The following is a 24,269-nucleotide window of genomic DNA, read 5'->3' as shown; positions in this document are numbered from 1 at the left end:
ATGAATGGGAGCAATAAAAATCACAGTCACCATTTGAAAGGCATTGTGCAATGTTTTCACGTCACGTTCGTTAGGTGTGAATTGACCTTTAACTTCCTACCTCAATTATAATCAGCGCATTCAATATTCATTGCAAACCGAAAGTTGAAGGAAAGCGCTACTTCTGCTGTAGCTGATCGGGAAATAACATGGAATCGTATCCTGTTATAACTCATCGGAAAATAAAAAGGAGTCATAAAACGTGTACTCATAGTGATGCTGTAGTTAACCTCTTCCACGAATCCTCGTACAACCGGATGACATTGAAGCATAGTGATATGCCCATGGAGGTAAAAAATTCTTACCTTCATGGATATGCCGAATCTTGAAGTGGTGATCTTTGGTGTTAGGACTCACCACCTTTGGGTGGAACGAAATTGGTCAAAGATTGTGAAGTACAATGTTAGGGCGTGTTGTTATTGAATGTGTGGGTTGAACAGTTCGGGAAATGGGTCACACCCTGCTTTGACGTTAATGTGTCTGGGAGACGCTGTGCATACATTGTTGCTGTTAGTCGGAGTTTGTGTTGCAACTGACAAGGAATTATTCATTGTAAGTAATTTGGTTGTTTCCCAGCACCATGGAAAATGTACTTTGACGATAGCTTGTTTCGGGGTTCAAATATAGTAGTGTATTGATACATGTATCTTCCTGTCATGTATAGTTGTCTCATTTGTATTGAATGTATGACAGACGTAAGGCTGGTTCCGGTTTGAACTGTGTGTAGATGACATCACATCTTCTCTAATCGTAGGATTGTCTCATTTGACCCTTGTGACATTTACATCTGACACTGGTGAATGAAATTGGAAACTGAAAGTTCGTTGTATGGCTTTAGATTATTAATCTGTTGAGGTTAATGTATATTATTTATACCGTGTCATTTTGTTATATTTCACGTAAATCGTAAAGGGAGAATACATAATGTGAGGTTCTGGTGTTTACACAGAATTGTTTGTGTTGAATGACACATGAGAAGAGTGTAATTTAATTAATATAGAAATGTAATCTCCGTCAGTGTTTTAGTTATTTTCATTTGGTAGCGTACGCTTGAAAGCGAGATATACACTTGGTGCGGGCTCCTGTGACGCAGGTAGTTCAGGTACTGAGTTGCAGTAACCTGAAGGAAACAACAAACGATGAACTATACTGTTTATCATGTGGTCGCTACTCACAATACTGCTGTTTCACTGACGTCAATCGGGTATGTAAGCGGCGTTTATCAATTGTGTATGGAAGTGAGCATAATCTCTATACTGATTAAGTGTTGATTCGCCAAATTTTAGAATCATTAAATAATAGCGCCGTTTGGAATTTTCTGCGACCTGTCCAAAGCATTTGAATGAGTCACAGTATTCTGCAGGAACTGAAGTTTTATGGAATTAATGGTATAGCCAACCAATGGATAATCTCATATCTTACAGATAGAATGCAGAATGCTGTTTTTAGTAGTTCAACCAATGTAATTAGGTGGCATTCTGAATGGGGAGAAATAAAGTATGGGGCTCCCAAGGCTTACTCATAATCGACTATTGTTGCTCATATATGTAAACAATCTTCTAATAGACAACAAGCACAATTAGTTATTTTTGTAGATGACATTAGTATAGTAATCAATCCAAGCGTACATACAGAAATACAAAAAATAGTAAACAATGTTCTCAAAAGTATCATTGAGTTGTTTTCTGTAAATGGTCTCACCCTCAGCTTTAAAAAGATGCAACACATTCAGTGAAAAGCGTAACATGTGCTGAGGAAATAATAAACATGGTGGAAGTTACGGAATTCTTTGGTGTGGAAAAAGCACATTTTGGAACTCCTAAAACTACTTCATTCAGCCACATTTTCTTGTAGAATCATTGCAAATCTTGGGGAGAGACAAATCAGTAAATTTACATATTTTCATCCAATAATGTCATATGGAATAATATTCTCGGGTATGTCATCTTTAAGAAAGAAAGTGTTCATTGTGCAAAAACATGCCGTAAGAATATGTTGTTCTTGCCCATGATCATATTGTAGACACCTGTTTGAGTTGGGCATTCTAACTACTGCTTCACAGTATATTTATTCCCTCATGAAGTTTGTTGTAAATAATCCACTATAGTTCTAAAGGAACAATGATGTGCGTAACTATAATACCAGAAGGAAAAATGACATTCATTACTCCACATTAAGATTGTCTTTGACACAAAAAGGGGTGCACAATGCTGCAACAAAAATTTTTGATCACTTACCCAGTGATATCAAAGTAAAATCTGAAAACAAATTGAAAAAGTTTTTCCTTGACAAGTCCTTGTAAGATTTAAAATGAAATATAATCTGTGGAACATAAAACTGTGTTTCTTCGTGCTGTGCTGGATTCCATGGCAGGGCCCTTATTTTGTATGTGTTGTTACAGTTATTATAGTGTAGCAATAATTGTAACAGGTCTGTGAGCTGGATTTGTTAGTTATTGTACACATAGGGTGACATAGACTGTTTAAGCATGATGGTAGTCCAAATCCCCATTGAGTCAACCAAGTTTAAAATTTCTTTGATTTTCCAAAATTATTAAGGCAAAAGATGGAGTAGTTCCACTAAAAAGGAAAGTAGACTTCCTTCATACTTGCAGTTGAGTGTCACTTTTTCTAAAGACCTTGTCATTACGTTACATTACATTATTGCTTGGGCTGTTGATCACGAATAAGATATTTCGTAATGATGTGGAATGTGTCAGCTTAAGATACGTTTTCTTTAGCCAATAATTTTTTTGCTCCTTCATATCTAAAATTTCATTTATTGAGTAGGAGGGGTTGTCATTCAGATCTGCCTTTTTTCTAGTATTGTAGCTATGCACTTTGCTATTATTTTTGTGCTGGGATGATTTATTAACAAATTTCATGAAAGTGTGTGTATTGCAAAGAAACTGTGAATAACCAGAGTTCCTTAAATAAATGTGTACTAGGTGACCTTGGGTAGGCTCCAGCTATCATTCTGATTACACGCTTTTGTGCGAAGTATACTTTTCTCTTAATGACGAATTACCCTAAAATATGATGCCATTTGAAATCTGTGAATGAAAGTAGGCCTATTTACTGATATGTTTATCACCAAAATTTGTAATAACCCAGAAAACATAAGTAGCTGTACTCAAATGTTTCAGCAGTTCATCAATGTGCACAGTCAAAAATTTGGGATATTCTGTCTTAGCAGCAGACTTATGTTAAAAGTCTATATTTATCCATGGTATTATGTCATTTACGGTACAGAACTATGTATACTGTGCTGTCTCAAAATTTAGTGAGGGGCCACTTGCAGAGCTGCAATTTTCAGAAAGACATTACTTGCAATTTCCTCAGCTAATTCTTGATTAGATTATTCAGTTTTCGTTCCATGGACCCAAAAAATGAGATGATTCTCATGGGTGCGGAACATGTTTGTTGGGTATAATCAGCAAAAAGAACTAGCTTTGCATCTTCACGAATATAGTGGCAAGTCATTAATATATATTAAGAACAATAAGGGACTAAAGAATTCTTGATATCTCTCCAGTTAGTGGACTTTATTGATTATTTCTGTAGTGATCGTTGATTGCATAACCACATGCAATATCTACTGTGAGAGGCCCCTGAGGGGGGGGGGGGGGGGGGGCAGAGAGCATCCCAGGGTGCCCCAGGGAGCTACAACACTAAGAAGAATCGCTTCTTGGCTTTTGGCAAGATCAATGTGTAGTTTTTATTAATGATAATATATCATACAATCTCCAACAAATTTACAATCTTCCATATTAGATGTACCACTTATTTTAGACCAAACATAAATTTTTTCGTCAGAATTAATCTTACGCCTAGTCCTACAATTAAGTGACAATGGACCATAAGGTACTAGATAAGAACCTTCACTTAATACAAGAATTTCGGCCAAATGTACAGTACGAAATGCCAAAACTTCACGTGAAAAAAAAAAAAATGCAATGGAGTACTTGTTCTGGTTTCAGTATGCTTAGAAATGTTAATGTCAACACAACAACTTAATCATTTTTATCACATTACAGTCTGGCTGGAATGGAAACTGCAAACAAATTTTACACAGTTGTTACAGATTGCTTTTATTTTGTCTACATTTCATGCACGCAAGGAATGCCCTTGTCTCTTGTAGTGTGTTGGTGATTCATAGGTGCACTCTCTCCTTCAGGCTCATGAGGGCAAGATCACTTTTTACTCCCTCCTATTAAGGTGCACAAGCAGTCATCACAACAGCAACAGGAATTGCCATCTGTTCTGATTTGAAGTCCTTGTGGGTGATGTAACACCCCTTTAATCATTAGTTATACCAGCAATGTATGTGCAACAGTAAGACAAGCTAACCCCTGGTGATGAATTTCACTCTATATGTGCCCACAAGTTGATCCGTGATGTCAATGCCCCTTGTGTTTATTCTAATGCTCCATTACAGAACGCCTTTTTGTATCACCAACTACAGTTGCTGAGTGAAGGGAGGAGACAAGTATAACTGCTTATGATTTCTTTGGTCCGTGTGATAATACTAGTGATAAGGAATTGGAAAATACAAACACAGCTGAGATCTAACATAGTGGATTTGACTGCTAGCAGTCCTATCACTAATAGTACACTACTGAAAAAATTGTCGGCTACAGTATTGCATCATTGTTGAACCATCTTGTAGTTCGATCTTTTACGACTCTGTAACCCAGGTAGTCTTCCTGATTGGGTTGTTTTCTCAAGTAAATCTGCCCATTCAATGGAAAAACAGTTCCATCTCCTACTAATTTCTTTGGTATAGATATCTCCATTGCTCTCCATACTATTCCTTTGAATTTAAGCCACATATGGTCTATGTTCAGTCAGATGGGAAGGTGTGGAGGCTTAAGAAGATACCAAGTGAATTTTTATCTGCTTTTTTAAAATAGATATATTGTGTAAATTGGTTCTATTTTGTACTGGGCGCATGGTACAGTAAACAGTTATCAGTCTTTTGAAATACAAGTGTCAGTTGCAAAATCATTAATTACAGAAAGTAATGCTTTTCACCCTTTTGGGGCATCATCAGAGTGATGTAGGGGTAAAAAATGATGAATAGTGAGGCATAAACAGATAAAAATGGGGAAACTGGAGTTAATATAAAAACACGAGAGGCAAAAGTTCCAGGCTGTGCATCCTTCTCTACAATTAATCATAACTAGGAACTTACGTAAAAATTATTTGGAAAACCAACATTTGTCTATTAATGCTCATATATGTTGCTGGGATAAAATTTTATAAGGAACCGTCATCCTATTGTCATGAGATAAATGACAGCACTACGGGACCTGGACCTGTGAGTACAGTGCCAAGTATAATTAGTCTGCTGGCCAGGAAGAATGTGACAAACCAAGATAAATTTAAGAAATCTTACTTCAGGAGATCATACGATTGAGAGCAGGATATGTCAGTCCTCCAAGCCGGCCACACAAACAGAGCTGTAGAGGCAAGATTATACACCTGTAGTAGCAGACATTACAAGGCAGATGGCATTTGCTAACCATTGTGCTTACAAAAAGCAATTACATATGTGGAAGGCAGATTATGTAGAACAATGAATTATTAAACCTGAATTTAGTGCAAGAATATTAATAGAATAGGTGAAAATTTGGTACAGATAAAAGGTATCTGACTTGTAAAATTTTTAAAACCTATCAAGCAGTAAAACTTAAAATGACACTAAAACATTAATCAGACAAATAAAATCAGTTAAAAGGTAAGGAATTAAAAAAAGGTAGCATCATATTCACAATAAAAGCTATTGGTGGGTACCATAATATAATAAGACTGGTTTCTGCTAACCAGTTGACCATTCAACGAAATAAATTTCCCTGTACCGGAGGGTTTCAGAATGTAAATTCCTTCCAAAATATTTCTAAGCCCTTTGCCTTTGCTGGCTTAGGGAGTACATGTTAATTGCTCAACATTGGATAGTTATGCCCACTAGATTTTAGGTGCTGTGCAAAGGCTGAATTCTGTTTAATTTGTGCATACTTGTTAAGCAAATGTTCACTAAATCTGATTAAAAATTTCTTACCAGTCTGGCCCACATAGGAAGTCTCACAGCCGGCGCACTATTGTGCAAACCATGGATTCAGCGTGTTTGTCTTTAGTAGATATTTTATTATGGATGTACTGATGCTGGACTCTGTTGATGAAAAGGTGACATCCAACAAGTATTTTCCAAATAGATTTGCAAGGTTGTAAGATAAGGTGCCTACAAAAGGATTTTAAAAAATCTAGTAATCTTCTGTAACAGACCTAATAGGAGTTTGGATTCATCAGGATTGGTTCTTCCCCATACAGATCAATAATATTAGGGTTGTATTTGTTGCTGACAGCAATATTCTTAAGGTTACCAATTCTTTCTCAGTGGAATACTGACTTGGGGAAAGTTCTGTGATGCAGTGAATCACTGATTTGAAGAAACTCACTTTATGATGATATGAATGACAAGAAGAGGAATTAATAACCAACTTCTAATAGTAATTGTAAATCTAAGTAATTGATAATCTTGTCAACCATTACCTCATGGGCGAAGGCCCTCTGAGGGTGAGAGTTAGGGTGTAGGTGGTTACAATCGTCAACTAGACACGGAACCTTGTCCACAGTACCTTCAAAGATGATAAAAATGTCATCAACATAATGCCTATTGAAAAGTGTGTGTTTAGATGTAATTGTATTGTTCTTCAGATAGTCACCATTTAAATAATTAACAAAAACATTGGTATTAAAGCCCGCCAGACAGCTACCCATGGCTAAACCCTTGTGTTGCTTATAAAACTGATGATTGAATGAAAAATAGTTATATGAAGTGAGTAATTTAAGAAGGGAGATGGTTTCAGTGGTCTCATCTAATGTGAGCTGATGCTGTCTACAAAGATTTTTCAGTAAGAGTAATAGTCTCATTGATGAGAATATTCATATATAGATTCTTTAATATCTAAAGACAACAGAAAGCAGTCGGGGGGGGGGGGGGGGGGGGTTGTCCACACAAGACTAACAAGAGCTTTCCTGTTACGAATAGCAAAACATTCTTCAGAAACATTTTGCAGCAGCGGCAGCTGCAGTAAATATTTAGAAATTGGTTCTCCTGGGTTCCCTATCCCATTAGAAATTGGACGAATCTTGTAGCCTGGTTTGCATCCTCACTAAAGCTTTAGGGTTCATGATTTTCAACTTTGCGGTGACCTCAGAACCTGTGTTATTAGGGCAGGCCTCAAGACAAGTTTTTAGTTCTTTAGCTATGCCTCAGTGTCTATTTCTTTAATGTTATTATGTTCAAAGAAAGTGTGTTTTAGCTATATAGTCTTCTTTGTGAAGAATGACTGAAGTATTACCATTGTCAGCACGAATTATCATTGTATAATCAGATCTTAGCTTGCCATTGAGGATAGTGAGTGCAAGATATTCTTTATTTCTATGACTATTTTGTGTAGCCCTTTGGATGAATTCACTTGCTCTACAGGGTGTTACAAAAAGGTACGGCCAAACTTTCAGGAAACATTCCTCACACATAAATAAAGAAAAGATGTTATGTCCACATGTGTCCGGAAACGCTAGATTTCCACGTTAAAGCTCATTTTAGTTTTGTCAGTATGTACTGTACTTCCTTGATTCACCACCAGTTGGCCCAATTGTGCAATCATGTCACCAACACAGATTTTCTGTGAGCGTTTGGGCAGGCATTGTTGGGGATGTCTTGATTGGACCCCATGTTCTTCCACCTACGCTCAATGGAGCATGTTATCATGATTTCATACGGGATACTCTACGTATGCTGCTAGAACATGTGCCTTTACAAGTACGACACATGTGGTTCATGCACGATGGAGCTCCCGCACATTTCAGTCGAAGTGTTCGTTCGCTTCTCAACAACAGATTCGGTGACCGATGGATTGGTAGAGGCAGACCAATTCCATGGCCTCCATGCTCTCCTGACCTCAATCCTCTTGACTTTCATTTATGGGGGCATTTGAAAGCTCTTGTCTACGCAACCCCGGTACCAAATGTAGAGTCTTCGTGCTCGTATTGTGGACAGCTGTGTTACAATACACCATTCTGCAGGGCTGCATCAGCGCATCAGGGATTCCATGCAGTGGAGGGTGGATGCATGTATCCTCGCTAACGGAGGACATTTTGAACATTTCCTGTAGCAAATTGTTTGAAGTCACGCTGGTACGTTCTGTTGCTGTGTGTTTCCATTCCATGATTAATGTGATTTGAAGAGAAGTAATAAAATGAACTCTAACATGGAAAGTAAGCGTTTCCGGATACATGTCCACATAACATATTTTCTTTCTTTGTGTGTGAGGAGTGTTTCCTGAAAGTTTGGCTGTACCTTTTTGTAACATCCTGTATATGATACTTTTATTTTGTTGGCCTTACTGCATGGGGTGGTATCAAGTGCCATTTTCAAATCACATCTAGACCTGTAGTGGTCTTTTCATTAAGTTTTGGTTGACTGCAATACTTTACACCTTTCTTCAGTAGCTGCATTTCTTGTGTACTAAACTCTTATTTTAGTTAGGCAAAGGGAAAATGCACTGCTGTGCTAGCATATCGCATTTTAGTGAAGTTATAGTCAGCTTCTTTTAACTTACGCAACTTCTTAGTGTGTGTTTGAGTGATAGATTGGCTAACTTCCCATAAGACACAATTAAGGATTTTAAATGAATTATATAAAAGATCACTAGTTAAAATCCTTACAGCAATAAAATAGGCTCTGTAAGATAAGAGATCAAGCTCACCTCTTCCTTAATAAAGTTTCTTGATTTCGTTAGAAATAAGGATTTTACTACATTTCACCATGTCTTTACTGGAGCACTGATCCTTGCATATGTTCAAATGTTCACGAATATATACAGGAAGTAAATGCCCATGGAGGCACTGTTTGCTAAATTGTATAGTCATAGAAGTCTTCATTAATTTTAATTTGTAGGCACCTTATCATATGGCCTTGCAAATCTATTTAAAAAATATGGTGTGGACATTGCCTTTTCATCAACAAACGAAATCCAACATCAGTACATCCATAATAAAATACCTACTAAAGACTAATACGCGGAATCTGGGGTTTACACAATAGCATGTTGACTGTGAAGCTTCATATGTGGGCCAGAGTGGTAGGAAATTTTGAACCAGATTTGGTGAAAATTTGCTTAACAAGTATGGACAAATCGAGCAGAATTTAGTCTCTGCAGGGCACCTAAAATATAGTGGGCACTGTTCTCCAACGTTGAGCAAATCACATGTACACCATACTGCCAGCAGAGGGAAAGGACTTTAGAAATCTTGGAGAGGGAATAGAAATTCTGAAACACTCTGGTACTGGGAAATGCATTTTGCTCAGTGTTCCATTGGTTAGCAGAAACCAGTCTTATTATGATATGGTACCCACTATTCCAACCCACCAATAGCTTTCATTGTAAATGTGATGCTACTTTTTTATTCCTTATCTTTTAACTGGTTTCATTTCTGATCAAGGTTTTAGTGTCATTTTAGGTTTTACTGCTTGACAGGTTTTAAAAATTTGACATTTCATTGATACCTTTTTAGCTGTAAAAAATTTGTAGTTTTGCACCTGTTTTATTAATACTCTTGCACTAAATTCAGTTTTAATAATTTGTAATGTCTGCTACTACGGGCGTGTATAATCTCGTTTCTATGGCCCTGTGGGTGTGGCCGGCTTGGAGGGCTGATGTATCCTGTACTCAACTGCATTATCTACTATTTGTCAGCTGTACGCAACACTCCATGCTGTGTACGCCGGAACGCTGTTGGCTCTGTGTTAAGTAAGATTTCTTAAATTTTTTTGGTTTGTCATAATTTTCCTGTCCAGCAGACAGTGTAGTTATACTTGGCATTGTACTCTGTTCCACGTACTGTAGTGCTGTTGTTCATCCCATGACAATAGGATGATGGTTCCTCCTAAAATTTTATCTTAGTGCCGTATGTGGGCATTAATGGACAAATGTTGGTTTTCCACATTTATTTTTACGTAAGTACATAGTTAGGGTGAATTGTAGAGTTGGATGCACAGCCTGTAACTTTGCCTCTTTTGTGTTTTTATATCAACCTCATTTCCTCATTTTAATCTGTTTATGCCTCACTGTCATCATTTTTCACCCCTAGGTCAGTCCGATGATGTCCCAGAAGGGTGAAAAGCATTTCCTGTAAATGAAAAAGATTTTGCGACCAAGACTGTCTTATTTCGAGATACTACTTACTAATCCCTGTATCTGTTACAAAGCTCTGTATTTGCTCAGGTTTATTTGTTGCTAGGAGGTAAAATGTTTTCACAACCATTTACGCTTTGAGTTGGCTCCTGATATAATTGTTCAAAATAATGTTTGAAGAAAACATTTAGTATGATTTTACATTACATTTAATGCCTACCACTGACCTTAAACATTTGTTCTGGTCAACATATCAAGGCCCCTCAGGGGGTCCACAACTCTTTTGTGGATATGTGCATGGCGAGCATGGGTCCCTGAGCTAGTGCAGCTCTTTTTCCTTTCCGGGCTGCATACCATCCTTTGCCACATCCCTCCCTGTCCCTGATCCTCCCCCCCCCCCCCCCCCCCTCCCCCCTGCTCTCCCCGCCTCTCCCCTTCCATTTCCCCTTCTCCCTGTCTTTGGGAGTATGTTTGTGCCTACGTCCGGAGACGGACACTTATGACTATAAGACTAGTTTTTCTTCTTTGCTCTCTCTGCAAGAAAGTCTCTGTCCTCACTTTGTCCTTCTCTTTTCCTTGCCTCTTCTCTTTACCCTGTTCTCCACTGCAGCATTTGAGACCTCTTCTTTCCTTTTCTTTGTTCCTCCCTTTCTATGTCTTTCCTCCCTGTGTGTGTCTGAAGGCCGACTCTCACGTAACCGGTGATGGGGTAATGCGTAATTCCGCACTCTGGGTAGACAGGCAGGACATGTATCTACCCACTGGTAAAGGCCAGGCCCAGGGAGGGGTGCTTACACGAGCTGATACCTTCCAAACATGCGGAATGGTCCCACTGTCCGTTTCTCCGGATATGTGACCTGAGGTGTGGACAATCACCCATGGGAGGAGTACCCCCAGACAGGCTCCCCATGAGGAAGGAGCATGCCATCGGAGACGTCGGTAATCTTAGGGGATACTTTCGGAATGGTTTCCTCTGTCTACAACTTCTGCCCCCAAGTAAAAGCTCGATGAGAATCGGCCACGGACAATCTTTCCATCAGTGCCAAAGTTGCTAGTTGTTTCTCGGGCTGATGAAGGTAAAGACTTCCCCACAGTCAACCCTTTCATTATTTAGAAAGGTGTCAACACATTTGCTGGTCCTGTAAAGTCTTTTTCCCAATTATGAAATGGGACCTTGTTGTTAGAAACAGTCGGTGCCCTCCAGGCACAAAAACTGCTGTGAACTACACTGCTACTCACCTTCCCTGTCCGGTTTGAAGTGCACCGCACTTTAAATTCATCATGCGGGGTGGTTTATACATGCTCATTCAATGGCTTGTCCAACGAGGACATTCAAAACTACCTTTCTGACCAGGGCATAATGGCTGTACGTAGTCCTGCAGAGGGTTGACAAGGACTTGATACCGACGTTTGACAAAGTTCAACTTCCATCAAACATTAAAGTGGGATATGAGAGAATTTCAATTTGCCCTTACATCCCCAACCCTACATGTTGCTATCGGTGTCAGTGGTTAATTATGCCAACCAGTCATGTTCCAATATGGCCAAATGTATTACATATAAGAGGGGTGCCCATGAGGGTGATCGTCCACCTCCATCCCCTCATTGTATCAACTGTATGGGCGACCACACTGCTTCGTCTAGAGATTGCCCTATTTTTAATGATAATGAATTATTCAGGAAATCTGACTGAAGGGAAAGGTGTCTACCTTTGCTGCTCCTAAGTTATTCACCAGTAGAAAACCCCGGTGGGTAATATAGCACTGTCCTTGTGCATCTCCTCTGCCTACTAAGGTGGTAGCCACACAGACTTAGGATCTCACTTTGAGTCACAGTCGTCAGATCAGCCAGCCTAAAGATTGCCCATTCAGTGTCTCCACTATCACCTGCTCATTCTAGGGCTCACCCCTCATCGGCTCCTGCTAAATCATGGGCCCAAAAATTGGATGCCTGGACTTCCAAAAAAAGAGCCTACTCGTGAAGATTCTTTTACATACCCTGACCTCACAACCATTGATTCCTCCCTTATCTCAATGTCCTGCTTCCAAGAAGGCTCATATGAAACAAAGTTCCTCTCCTTCTCTGCCACGGCGTGTTTCCTCTATACCACCACCCAGCGGTAGCCGCCCTCAGCCGTCTTCCATGTTGCCAAGACGCACAGCTGGCAGCTGATCAAACAGCTGATCACTGGCGGCAGGAGCTGCCCCTGAACATCCTATGGATCAGGATCTTCTGCCTTTGGCTGAATGCCGTTCCACGCCGTTGGCCGCCAGCTCTCAGCGGTCATTGAGTTGACAACAGCTGTGATGAGCTGTTTACCTTTTCTGTCCTGCCTATGCCAATTTTCCATTGGAATATCTGCAGAATTCGCTCCAATTTGGATGAATTGTTGATCCATTTATGATCCTACTCCCTGGTCATCTTCTGTCTTCAGGAAACGAAGCTACATTCACATGATCGCTTTGTCTTCCCTCATTTCCAATCAGTCCGGTATGATCTCCCCTCTGTTGGTGGCACTCCGGCACATGGGGGACTTGTGATTCTTCTCCATGATACTATCCATTATCACCCAATCACCTTAAACAGTTGCTTCCAAGCTGTGCTGTACGTCTTCCCCTTTCTGGATACGCCTTCTCTCTTTGTACTGTATACGTTCCATTGTCTACACCAATGACAAGAGGCGATCTCCTTCATCTCCTTGGTCAGCTCCTGCCCCCTGTTTGCTGGTTGGGGACTTCAGTGGCCCCCTCCCACCTGCTTTGGGACCTCTGTGTCCTTGTCCATGAAGCTCTTCGACCAAGTGGATCTTGTTTGTCTCAACACTGGGAAACCTACCTTTTTGTCTGTCTCCACGTCAACCTTCTCTCATTTGGACCTTTCGGTCGGTACTGTTCAACTAGCTCAGCACTTTGATTGGTTTACCCTCGTCGATAGACACAAGTGACCATTTTCCATGTGTCCTTCGATTACAGCTACAATTGCCATATATGTGCCCAAGTCGCTGGAAGTTTTCCCAAGCCTATTGGACATTTTTCTCCTCTCTAGCAACATTCAATGACCGTCAGTTTCTTAGCGTCAACGATCAGGTCACTTATGTTACAGAAGTTATTCTTACAGCTGCAGAACGTTCAATACCTCATACCTCCCCTTTGCCCTGGCACCCACCAGTTCCTTGGTGGAACAAAGCATGCCGTGATGCAATACGTGAGTGGAGACATGCTCTTTGCGTTTTCCACCACCATCCTACGTTGGTCAACTGTTCCCGCTGTAAGCAGTTACGTGCGCGATGCTGTAGCATCATCCGCGATAGCAAGAAGGCAAGCTGGGACTTCCTTACCAGCTCCCTTAACAACTTCACTCCCTCATCAGTAGTTTGGAGTAAAATTTGATGGTTATCCAGCTTGTCTAGTTTCTCCCTTCCAGTCTCTGGGCTCACTGTCATGCATGATACCTTAGTGGATCCAGTCGCAATTTCTTACCCATAGGGTCAACACTTTACCCGCTAGCCTCTCTTCCGAAGAAACGAGCAGCAGAAGTGTGGCCTCTTGCTTTCTCCTCTCAAAATCATGAAAGCTATAATACTGTTTTCTCTATGTGGGAACTCCAAAATGCACTCTCTTCCTCTCGCTCTTCCTCCCCAGGACCAGATGGCATCCATGTCCAATTGTTGCCCAAATGTTGCTGCATTTATCATACCATAGTCTGCGTTACCTCCTTCGCCTTTATAATTGAATTAGGACCAACAGTACCTTTCAGAGAAAATGACGGGAAGTTGTCATCATTCCTGTTCCAAAACCTGGAAAGGACAAACATCTCCCTTCTAACTATCGCCCCATATCTCTCACAAGTCTCGGGCTCCCTCTTTGTCGACATTTTTGTGATCTACTACAGCTTTCAACAAACCAGCCTTCTTGAACGACGTCTTCAAGGATGTCTCGATCGCCTTCACTCGTGGGGCATTGAAACCGGCTTCCACTCTTCTCCCAGTAAGACAGTCTGTGTAAATTTTTTGCATCATACAGAGTTTCCTCTGCCTTCCCAACATCTAGACCATGTCGACCTGTTCGCAGACATCGCCAAATTCTTGGGACTTAAGTTTGAGAGAAAACTGTGCTAATCTTCTCACGTTTCATGTCTTTCAGTTTGCTGTCTGTGATCTTTCAACACCCTCTGTGTTCAGAGTGGTACCTCCTGGGGAGCGGATAGTGGTGCTTCTCCCCCTATATTACGTGTTAGTGTGCTTGAAATTGGACTATGGAAGCATTGTTTAGTCCTTTGCATGGCTGTCTATTCTTTGGTGACCGACTCAGTACACCGCCATGGACTGCGTTTAGCATATGGAGCTTTTTACACCAACCCCGTGAAGAGCCTTTATGCTGAGACTGCTGAACCTCTGCTGTCCAATCGGCGAGCTGTCCTGAGTCGTTACACTAGTCATGTCGTTCATGCCTGCTCATGCATTCCATGCTCGTTTTTTCGACACCTCCTGAGATTTAGGGTATGCAGGCCACCCTTCCTCAATATTACCACCGGGAGTCCACTTCCATCAACTGCTACATTCTCTTTCCTTCCACTATCCTAAAACTTTGACAGATGGGGGTATGGCGCCACCTTGGCTTTGTCACCAGACGTGCCTGCTTCATGTACTTTGTCAGCTTCGCAAGGATAGTATGTGCCCCCCCCCCACCCCCCCATAGTTTATCGTCAAACAATTGCTTCTCTATGCACACGAATGGAGGATTCCACATTTATTTACACTGACGACTTAAAAACCACATTTGGTGTTGGGACTGCCTATGTTGTTGGCAACACCCCTAATAGATCTTGGCTACCCGATCAGTATTTGGTTTTTACTGCGGAGCTTCACCCTTTTTTCCAGGCTGCCCAATACATCTGTCGCCATAAGCAGCTACAGTATATTATATGCTTGGATTCACTCAGCTCTCTCCTCAGCCTCCAAGCTCTTTATCCTGTCCACTTTCTGGTCTACTGGATTCAGGACTGCCTCCACTTGGGGGTTGTGTCTGTTGCATTCCGCTGGACCTCCGAGCACATTGGTACCCACAGAAATGAGGCAGACGATACAGCAGCCAAGGCTGCAGTCTCTCTCTCGGCCTGCTGTTCACATGGCTCCCTTAGCTGATCTACAGAGTGTTTTATTGCATTATGTTGCTCTTTTATGGCACATACATTGGTCTACACGTCCCGATAATAAATTATGGGATGTGAAACCTCTTCCCTTTGCTTGGACCTCTTCCTCCTGGCCTCGTTGTTGGAGGAGGTAATTTTAACTAGACTCCAGATGAGGCACTGTCTTTATAGCCACCAACATCTTCTAAGTGGCGATCCTTCCTCTCTTTGTCCCCACTACTTGCAACTATAGACGGTGAGACACCTTTTACTTCAGTGCCCCTATTTCAATCTGCTACTTGCTCATTTACAGATGTCGCCTGATGTATCTTCCCTTTTAGCAGATGACACGCACTCAGCCGATCGCGTCCCTGTTTTTATCAGTGTCAGTGAGATGACATCGCTCATTTGAAGCCCTTTTTTGGGAAACCCCCCCCCCCCCCCCTTCAGTAGTAGTTTTGAGATTTCCTTCTGTTTTTAGTTTCCCTAGTTTTTGAGTTTCGGTCACATCGCTGATTTAACATTTGGTTTTTTGCCCTTCCCTAAGCCACAGAATGGGTGCTTATGACCATCGCAGTTTTGTGCCCTAAAACCATAAAAAAAAAATAATAGAAGTTGACTGATTCCGTAGTCTTGGGTGTGACATGTGAACTGTATAAATTAACTGTGAAACAATTTTAAAATATCCCAAATTAATGATTCCTCTTTCAACATATATCATTTAAAAGGAAATTGATTATATTAAGTCTGAATAAAGAATTTTTTGTAGTTAATGAAAATCTGTTATTAACCAAAAACCATGTGTAATGAGCGTCACGAAATTCAAAAGTGCAACTTAATACTTTGACCTGTCAGGGAAAATTCTGTGAATTGAATGATTATATGTAAACAAATTAATAAGTGCATAATTCTGAAAACTTATTAGCGATGAAAATATCAGAAAGAACATAACATTATTTTCAAAATAATAGCGTATTTTCTGTTGTCATGGGTATGATGTGTATGAACTTCTCTAAATAGTTCAGAAAAACAAAAATTTTAAATGTATTAAAATCCCATTTTTGGCAGTTAAAAAATCACATTGCTTAATTAAGTGGTGTTGGAGTTAAATTAATAAACTCAGTTATTTAAAAGAAATAACTCATTTTTAACTAAAACACCCTCTTGGTTCTTCAGCGTATTACACAATATGGAGAATTAAGCAGTGTCCTGTTCAAACAAAGGATTCAGTAGTTAACAAAATAAAGAAGTATACACAGAAACACTTGTAAATAACTTTCTCATGAAAATAATAAAAACTAGATTTTTCCATTGGATTGCAGGGGGATACAAAATTGTAACAATGTTCTTTTGTGAAGAAAAAATTGAAATGTTATTTTCGTTAGCACAAGAGTTTCTTTTCTTTCTTGCAGCATTTTAAAAACATGACCTTGATATTATTCTCCACACACTCTGATTGGCAAACAGCAACAAAACTCTGTCCATTTTCCCTCACTTTGAATCTCTGTGATCTTCAGGAAGATTCCTGCTTTAATTTACTTTGTTGGATTTATGGTTGCATGTACTTTTTCTGATGTTGCTGGATTATCTTAAACATCACTTCTGAATCTGAATAAACATCAGAAAATTTCAGCTGTTTCTTGGATTTAGGGACCTCCTGAAAGATTTCATATGTTGCCATTTCACTGCCAGATGTTTCTGTAGCTAAAATATTTAGGACTGTCATAGTTCCTAAAATAATGGTTAGAATGCACATCAGGAATTGGAATGACCTTGTCTCAGGACTTTCCTTTGTCACGTGTACATCACTACTTCAACTGAAGAGAACTTGAACATCATTCAGTTTATCACTAGCACAATCAGAAAATCCCTTTGCATTAGTCACTGTCTCTTTCTGATTCCTCTCCATATGGTTCTCTTCAATGTCCCCCCCCCCCCCCTCCTTCCCATCAACAGTCTCTTTGCTGTGTGAAGCAGCAAAGAAGTTCCACTCAGTTGCAACTCCCAAACATGATATAGTATGGCAGAAGTAGGACAGAGTAAATTTATTTTTAAACTGTGCTGTGAAGTGTATTTGTCAGAAAACATGCAAACTTTTTGTAAATTTGGATTTTACTGTTTTAGATGTACTATTATTTTTTCAAGAAAGCATCAAACTGCAAATTTGACATGAGAAAGGTAATCATTTGCAATTGCATAAGAAGAAACATTTGCACTGTCCCATGTAAATGTTAAATATTATGGCTCCAATGTGCAACCTAAATTTCATCTTGTGACATTTAAGATAAGTTCTTGGTGAAGTCAGCTTGCATGGCAACATCATTCTTTGTAAGCTCTTCATACAGAATTAAAAATATTCGGCTTGTTACTCCTTTATCCAGAAATGCCTTTTAAAAGTTAACATTTAGTCCTCTGAGGTGTCCCTGATCTTGGTAGTAAACGAGTTGGTCTTGGTTCGTAAAATGTTGACTTGAATTCCTCATAGGCCTCACCAACAGTTGTAATCATATGCTGCTTCCGAACCTGTTCTCATTTTCCACTTAATGAGTCTTTAACAGATTTTACATTATGAATAATGGGAGTAAATTGACTGTCATCATTGTGACAGAAATACTCAGTTACTTTTTTGTTTCAGTTGACAAACTTCTTGAACCTCTTGGGGTATCTTAATTTTTTTTGTCAGAAAAATCCAGTCCCTTAATTAGTTTCCTAACAGCAGCAGTCTGTTTCCTTGGACTGTATGGGAATGACTTCTTCACCTTATTTGCAGTCTTACCCAATATCTGCAAAATTTGTAGGACCGTAACTCACTGGTGTTGTTTGTTTCTGCAATATTTTTATATTTTCTTTCCGTGAATCACCTTTTTCTAATTTCATCCTTCTATCTTTTTTTTTTTCTTCATTCTTCTCATTTTGTCCTTTTTTCTGTACCTTTTTAAGTGTTCATGTTTCAGTGAATCTTCCTTCATTTTATCCCACAGCTTTCTCATGATTTCTGTTGAAGTTCATTATCTGAGAATGTAAGACATATTATTTACATTTATTTTTATGTCAGTAGATCTATATTTGGCATAGTCCATATCAATTCAGGCAGGGTAGGAGAAAAAAATTGAAACCTGGTCATTACTCCAATGATACCCTTGTATTTCTTGTGGAGAAATACAGACCAGTTCTCAGCAAAATCACTGTGAAGCACTAAACATAGTTCAGCCTGTACACACCCTTTCACTTCTGCACTGTATTGTTGTTGCAGTTTCTTAGGATGCTGGTGTGTTACTGCTTTCACTGACCATTTACCAAGTTCATCAATGAAACAGTCAAAAGCCACAGTTTTCTTGGTTTATCCACCTTGTTCAGATACTATCGTTGTTGTTATGTCTAAACATTTAGAACACAGTCATCACTGGAAACATGTTCACTTTGAAACAGAGTCTTCAAATGAGAACACTTATTCCCAACCTGAACAAAGTCTGTGTTTTTGTTTGTGTTACATACCATTCCTTTACGGATATGCAAATAGGACATTTGCTCTGCTGTGGCCCCAGTCAGATGAAATTTCAGTCCTTTTCACAAAACACTGCATCTGTGTCAACTGGCAAATTCCTCACAAAAACACAGAACTCACTGGATGGTCTCAGATTTCTTAGAAGCTTCTTCAGAAAACAAATTAGCACTGAACAACTACAATACAGAAACCTGCAATGAACAACCACAACAAAGAAACTGACAAACTACAATAAAGTGAAAAGAAGTAGGTGCAACAATGGAAGTGAAAAGAAGTAGGTGCAACAATGGAAGTGAAAAGAAGTAGGTGCAACAATGGAAGTGAAAAGAAGTAGGTGCAACAATGGAAGTGAAAAGAAGTAGGTGCAACAATGGAAGTGAAAAGAAGTAGGTGCAACAATGGAAGTGAAAAGAAGTAGGTGCAACAATGGAAGTGAAAAGAAGTAGGTGCAACAAAGACAATAGAAATAAACATTGTAACAAAGAAATTAGTTAGAAACAACTACAGTGAAGACATACATTACCCTTGAAAGTAAACAAAATGATTTTTGAGAAAAACCTGTCCAACTTAAAAGTGGAAGCTCTCCTTTTCAGGGAATGTAGAACTATATGGTACTAACCAACAGAAAAAAATAAATTTTATGGATTGGCATTTTTGAAAAAAAATTTTTTCCATAAATTATAAAGTTCAGAACATTGTAGTAAAAGAACGTTGTCAGATAAGTACAAATGGAGGATTTCTTTGCATTCATAAAGCAATTACCTTTAAAAAAAAAAAAAAAAAAATTTAGAACTGTTCCAGGGATACAGCATTTGCATATTTTTCCAAAATTTGCATGTTCAGAATGGGTTTCTGTGTCATGTTTGGAGGCCTATCTCTCAGGGCAGGAATTTTTATGGAGAAAACAAAAAGATACGTGTTTCTTACTTACTCCTGAATTTTAACATGTGCTACATTCAGTAACATCAGAGACTATGAAGGTAACCGCTCTGCCTGAAGTGATGCAGATTATGCCATTTATTTTGCATCTTCAACAGAAACAGTTTGTTTCAAATTTTATATACTGGTATTTCATTATGCTGGAATATCTTAAAAAAGTGTGCATTTTGTCACACCTGTGACAAAAATTACTGTTGCACCTGTGACAACATTTCAATATAAAATAGTCTCAAAGTTTAAATATTTATTATAATATATATCTAATTAATATATTCTTAACCTCACTTTCACAGAATATTAAAAATTATTAAGTACTTGTTGAAACAAGAAGCAAACTTTTTTTTTTGTCACAGGTGTGACATTCATTGGACACCTCCAGAAAGAGAGAGAAATTCAAAAGAAAGCTTGTTGTTGTTGTGGTCTTCAGTCCTGAGACTGGTTTGATGCAGCTCTCCATGCTACTCTATCCTGTGCAAGCTTCTTCATCTCCCAGTACCTACTGCAACCTACATCCTTCTGAATCTGCTTAGTGTATTCATCTCTTGGTCTCCCTCTACGATTTTTACCCTCCACTCTGCCCTCCGATGCTAAATTTGTGATCCCTTGATGCCTCAAAACATGTCCTACCAACCGACCCCTTCTTCTAGTCAAGTTGTGCCACAAGCTTCTCTTCTCCCCAATCCTATTCAATACCTCCTCATTAGTTACGTGATCTACCCACCTTATCTTCAGCATTCTTCTGTAGCACCACATTTCAAAAGCTTCTATTCTCTTCTTGTCCAAACTGGTTATCGTCCATGTTTCACTTCCATAAGTGGCTACACTCCATACAAATACTTTCAGAAACGACTTCCTGACACTTAAATCTATACTGGATGTTAACAAATTTCTCTTCTTCAGAAACGCTTTCCTTGCCATTGCCAGTCTACATTTTATATCCTCTCTACTTCGACCATCATCAGTTATTTTACTCCCTAAATAGCAAAACTCCTTTACTACTTTAAGTGTCTCATTTCCTAATCTAATCCCCTCAGCATCACCCGATTTAATTAGACTACATTCCATTATCCTTGTTTTGCTTTTGTTGATGTTCATATTATATCCTCCTTTCAAGACACTGTCCATTCCGTTCAACTGCTCTTCCAAGTCCTTTGCTGTCTCTGACAGAATTACAATGTCATCGGCGAACCTCAAAGTTTTTATTTCTTCTCCATGGATTTTAATACCCACTCCAAATTTTTCTTTTGTTTCCTTTACTGCTTGCTCAATATACAGATTGAACAACATCGGGGAGAGGCTACAACCCTGTCTTACTCCCTTCCCAACCACTGCTTCCTTTTCATGTCCCTCGACTCTTATAACTGCCATCTGGCTTCTGTACAAATTGTAAATAGCCTTTCGCTCCCTGTATTTTACCCCTGCCACCTTCAGAATTTGAAAGAGAGTATTCCAGTTAACGTTGTCAAAAGCTTTCTCTAAGTCTACAAATGCTAGAAACATAGGTTTGCCTTTTCTTAATCTTCCTTCTAAGATAAGTCGTAAGGTTAGTATTGCCTCACGTGTTCCAGCATTTCTACGGAATCCAAACTGATCTTCCCCGAGGTCCGCTTCTACCAGTTTTTCCATTCGTCTGTAAAGAATTCGCAATAGTATTTTGCAGCTGTGACTTATTAAACTGATAGTTCGGTAATTTTCACATATGTCAACACCTGCTTTCTTTGGAATTGGAATTATTATATTCTTCTTGAAGTCTGTGGGTATTTCGCCTGTCTCATACATCTTGCTCACCAGATGGTAGAGTTTTGTCATGACTGGCTCTCCCAAGGCCACCAGTAGTTCTAATCTCCCATTTCATCTTCATCTACATCCTGTTCCATTTCCATAATATTGTCCTCAAGTACATCACCCTTGTATAAACCCTCTATATACTCCTTCCACCTTTCTGCCTTCCCTTCTTTGCTTAGAACTGGGTTGCCATCTGAGCTCTTGATATTCATATAAGTGGTTCTCTTATCTCCAAAGGTCTCTTTAATTTTCCTGTAGGCAGTATCTATCTTACCCCTAGTGAGACAAGCCTCTACATCCTTACATTTGTCCTCTATCCATCCCTGCTTAGCCATTTTGCACTTCCTGTCGATCTCATTTTTGAGACGTTTGTATTCCTTTTTGCCTGCTTCATTTACTGCATTTTTATATTTTCTCCTTTCATCAATTAAATGCAATATTTCTTCTGTTACCCAAGGATTTCTACTAGCCCTCATCTTTTTACCTACTTGCTCCTCTGCTGCCTTCACCACTTCATCCCTCAAAGCTACCCATCCTTCTTCTACTGTATTTCTTTCCCCCATTCCTGTCAATTGTTCCCTTATTCTCTCCCTGAAACTCTCTACAACCTCTGGTTCTTTCAGTTTATCCAGGTCCCATCTCCTTAAATACCCAACTTTTTGCAGTTTCTTCAGTTTTAATCTGCAGTTCATAACCAATAGATTGTGGTCAGAATCCACATCTGCCCCTGGAAATGTCTTACAATTTAAAACCTGGTTCCTAAATCTCTGTCTTACCATTATGTAATCTATCTGATATCTTTTAGTATCTCCAGGATTCTTCCAGGTATACAACCTTCTTTCATGATTCTTGAACCAAGTGTTAGCTATGATTAAGTTATGCTCTGTGCAAAATTCTACAAGGTGGCTTCCTCTTTCATTTCTTCCCCCAATCCATATTCACCTACTATGTTTCCTTCTCTCCCTTTTCCTACTGACGAATTCCAGTCACCCATGACTATTAAATTTTCGTCTCCCTTCACTACCTGAATAATTTCTTTTATCTCGTCATACATTTCATCAATTTTTTCATCATCTGCAGAGCTAGTTGGCATATAAACTTGTACTACTGTAGTAGGCATGGGCTTTGTGTGAAAAAAAGTACTCAGTGTAGGAAACCTATTGTTACATAATTTGCTCATTTTCACCCTCTGTTTCACAGAAAGCAAATCAGTTCAGCCAATATATGTTTCTTGGTGTTCATGGAGTACATTAAACTACAATCTTTGTGGTTACAATTCATAACTAAATATCTTGAATACAGTGAAAATGAGTTTGAAATCATTAAATCTTATGTTTTGTTAGTGCATTCATGTGCTCAAATCTTCTTTCCTGATTTTGTAAAAATCACCATTTCACTCATTTTGTGCTGAATGAGCCAGTTACCACAAAATATAATTGTACGTGTTGCTGTCTGTTTGAAATGACTGTGCAGGAACTGATCCTCTGAGTTGGAGGTTGGTAAAACAAATCAATTACTAATTTATTCCAATTGTCAAGTATAACCTCTACCCATACGAAATCATAGGAACTATCTACTTCAATTTCACAAGGTAAATTACTTCTGACAGGAGTAGACAATCGACCATGAACTGTGTTTAACCTATCGTTTCTGAACATGGTTAGGTTGTTTGTAAAAGTTTCGGCTAAATTTATGTTCAGCTTTAGCCAGCTTTCTAGTATGTATAATGATTAGTGCTTCTATTATTGCCTGGAGCTTTGTTTCTTTCCCAACAGTTACACCAGTTTCCAAGTGAAGTACCAATAGTTGCTAGGTCTACCTTTGTGCTGTTTGCTCTGCACCTTCTAGACTGACTCATGTCTACTACTAGGCTCACTACCAAAGGTCCACAGTCAATCCTGTAGATTATTCTACAGGTGCTGAACTTCGCTTTCGCGTAACAGGCAATACCATCTCAGCTAGCCATCTGAAACGAGAGAATTGCTTCCAATCCAAAGTGACACATATCATTAGTTCAGACATGAACCACCACCTACAGCTTGTTGCACACTGTGCTCTTCATGGCATCCAAAAGCACCCTTTCAATGTCTGGAATGACTCCTTCTGGTATGCACACAGTGTACAATGGATTCCTTCCCAAGGCCAACCTCAGTGCGGGCAGTACCCAGGGTGGCCACAGTAGTGAACCTATTGGAGGACACATGGGATATGCCAGATGTCTCTTGGATCTTCATATCGGGTCCCCTATGGTCATGTGCATTGGTAACAGCCTCAAGCTGTGTAATCAAACGGACTACCACGTGGAACTGTGAGCAGAGGGTCACCAGCTTGACTCACATGTGAACAGAACAACCACAATCCATATCCATACTAAATGTGGCAGAAAAACAGGGTGTATCAAAAAACATTGGATTTAAAAAAAAATCGTAACTATCATGTTGTTTGAGGTATGTGTGTGAACAACATACTGCTGGAAAGAGCAGAATCTAGAATTTCACAGGGTTATCACTAGGTAGCAGCAATGTGAGCCCACTTCAGTTCTAGTAAAAATGATGTCTGGAGAACAGAAAGCATTTTGTGTTCTAAGTTTTGTGCAGTGTGGGTCAGTAATAACTGTTCAGCGTGACTTTTATACTAGGTATGGTGTGAATCCTCCTACAGCAAAGAGCA

At 39.4% G+C, this 24,269-nt stretch overlaps 1 protein-coding gene across 1 annotated transcript in view; it reads left to right on the top strand.

Annotated features, from left to right (window-relative positions):
- The first annotated feature begins 440 nt into the window (after positions 1-440).
- Positions 441-24,269, top strand: part of LOC124722127 — a 104,120-nt gene continuing 80,291 nt past the window's right edge. The window contains exon 1 of the mRNA XM_047247332.1: positions 441-591. The gene's annotated coding sequence lies outside the window, so the exon portion shown is untranslated. The remainder of the gene's footprint in view (positions 592-24,269) is intronic.

This window comes from Schistocerca piceifrons, chromosome X (genome assembly GCF_021461385.2).
Source record: "Schistocerca piceifrons isolate TAMUIC-IGC-003096 chromosome X, iqSchPice1.1, whole genome shotgun sequence".
In the NCBI taxonomy this organism is placed as follows: Eukaryota; Metazoa; Arthropoda; class Insecta; order Orthoptera; family Acrididae; genus Schistocerca; species Schistocerca piceifrons.
Note: the sequence above shows the minus strand (reverse complement) of the source record. Positions and strands in the feature narration are given on the sequence as shown.